Below are 2500 nucleotides of genomic sequence, written 5' to 3'. Positions count from 1 at the left end.
TGGCTAGCACCAGTAGCACGTCAAACATAGATCAGCAAGCACATCATCATCGAATTGCCACACAAACAGCACCATCCCAAACTTCCAAAGCTAGACCACAACCCTGGATCGGTGTCGCAGAGACCTAACGAGGCATCCCCACACCACGCCAAGGCCCCCACTCGGAGGGGTATTATGCCACCGACTAGGAATCAAGCAACAGTCACCCAAGCTCGCGCTCAAAGGCAGTCTGGCACCTTCATCCCTTGCCATGCTCACCCACTGCTCCCCCCCTATATATACATATTGCACAAGGAGCTTGGTGACAGCAACACCCATTGCTTTCCCTGAGGATGTATATTTCTTAGTATGCGCACGGCGTCGAGGCACAGGTGAAGCCAACGGCGCTAGTTTCTGCGCCCTATGTCGAGGAAAATCAAGGCAACGGGCTAGTGTATGGGCACAACGTCGAGGAGACTCAAGGAGATGGGGCTATTTTTCAGGTCACCGTTCGAGAAATCAAGGCAACGTGTTGGGGGGGATGGCCTCTTTCATGGGTCGTGGGGCTTGGCTTGGCTTGCCTCGTGTGTGCTCGATACAGCCTCACGATTCTTATTTGCCCATCAACCATGCCGGGCACCTATGAGAATGAGACCCCATGGTACCCCCTATATATACATATTGCACAAAGAGCTTGGTGACAGGAACAGACATTGATTTCCCTGATGATGCATAATTTTTGGACACACACGACTTGGGGGCGAGGGGACACGGGAGTGGGGCGCCAATGGGGGGCGTTTTGGCCCCATTTTCGTCAAGAGCGGGCGTCTTGGCCATGCCTCGAGCGTGCCAGCCTCGAGAGCCTTGGGCGCTGGACATCCTTGGGGCGCCAATGGGCAGCAGTCCCATGGTTCCCCTATATATACATATTGCACAAAGAGCTTGGTGACAGGAACAGATATTGATTTGCCCAGGGATGCATAATTGTGCGAAATCGTCCATAACTCGCTCGAATTAATTCGGATTGACACAAAATTTTGTAGGGATGCTTTTTATTATAAATGAAAAGCTTTGAAATGAAAAAAAAAAACAAAATGTCATGTTTGAGGCGTAAATGTTTGTGTCCTATCCTTGGTCACGCCTTGAAGCGTTGGTTCCCTACTTGTTGGAATGTCGCTCAAATCAAGTAGGAATGCCATTGAAACATTGTGTGGGTCATTGTTAACATAGACGAATGGACTTGAAATGAAAATATATCATATTTGGGTTTTTGTCCCTGTCGCCTGGTGATAGGCAGGCAGATAAGGCTTTTAGGTATTCATAGGTGGCTTAGATGAACTCGAAAGAACACGAGTTGATCGGATTGGAACTCATATATTCAATTTACTATGTACTAAGTAGGAACTACACTTTGCTCCCTTCATCGTTTGACTTGCTTAGAAATCTGCTCATGGTTTGTCAAGGCCCCTTGTTCCTTAGACCGATGAGGATGGGATTGGGTTGCTCATGGGCATGTGTGTGGCAAGATGCCTTGTTCCATTGGTCGTTCATGGGTGTTCGTGTACGAAGTAAACTTGTTCCCTTGGTCGTTCATGGGGTTGTGTGTGGGAAGAAGCCTTCTTCACTTGGTCGTTCATGTGTGTTTGTTTGGGAGGTAGCCTTGTTCCCTTGGTCGTTCATGGGAATGTGTGTGGCAATACGCATTGTTCCTTGGTCGTTCATACCCTTGTTCCCTTGGTCGTTCATGGGTCTGTGTGTGGGAAGAGGCGTTGTTCACTTGGGTAGCCTGCTTGCCTTGCCAGCCCCATATGCATTGTTCCCTTGGTCGTTAGTGGATGGGTTTGTGTGTGGCATGGTGCCTTGTTCCCTTGTGTGGCCTGACTGCTTGGCTTGACATGACCTAGCCTTGCCAGCCTCACATCCATTGTTCACTTGGTCGTTCATGGGCATGTGTGTGGCAAGGTGCCTTGTTCCCTTGGTCGTTCATGGGGTTGTGTGTGGGAAGAAGCCTTGTTCCCTTGGTCGTTCATGTGTGTTTGTTTGGGAGGTAGCCTTGTTCCCTTGGTCGTTCATGGGAATGTGTGTGGCAATACGCATTGTTCCTTGGTCGTTCATACCCTTGTTCCCTTGGTCGTTCATGGGTCTGTGTGTGGGAAGAGGCGTTGTTCCCTTGGTCGTTCGTTCATGGGTTTGTGTGTGGCAAGGTGCCTTGTTCCCTTGTGTAGCCTGACTGCTTGGCTTGACATGACCTAGCCTTGCCAGCCTCACATCAATTGTGTAGCCTGACTGCTTGGCTTGCCGTGACCTAGCTTTGCCAGCCTCACATCCATTGTTCCCTTGGTCGTTCATGCAAGGGTCTGTGTGTGGCAAGGTTGCCTTGTTCCCTTGGTCGTTAATGGGCATGTGTGTGGCAAGGTGCCTTGTTCCCTTGGTCGTTCATGGGCATGTGTGCGGCAAGGTGCCTTGTTCCCTTGGTCGTTCATGGGCATGTGTGCGGCAAGGTTGCCTTGTTCCCTTGGTC

Source organism: Lactuca saligna, unplaced genomic scaffold (assembly GCF_052625555.1).
Source record: "Lactuca saligna cultivar CGN05327 unplaced genomic scaffold, ASM5262555v1 scaffold_26, whole genome shotgun sequence".
In the NCBI taxonomy this organism is placed as follows: domain Eukaryota; kingdom Viridiplantae; phylum Streptophyta; class Magnoliopsida; order Asterales; family Asteraceae; genus Lactuca; species Lactuca saligna.
This window is presented reverse-complemented; position numbering follows the sequence as displayed.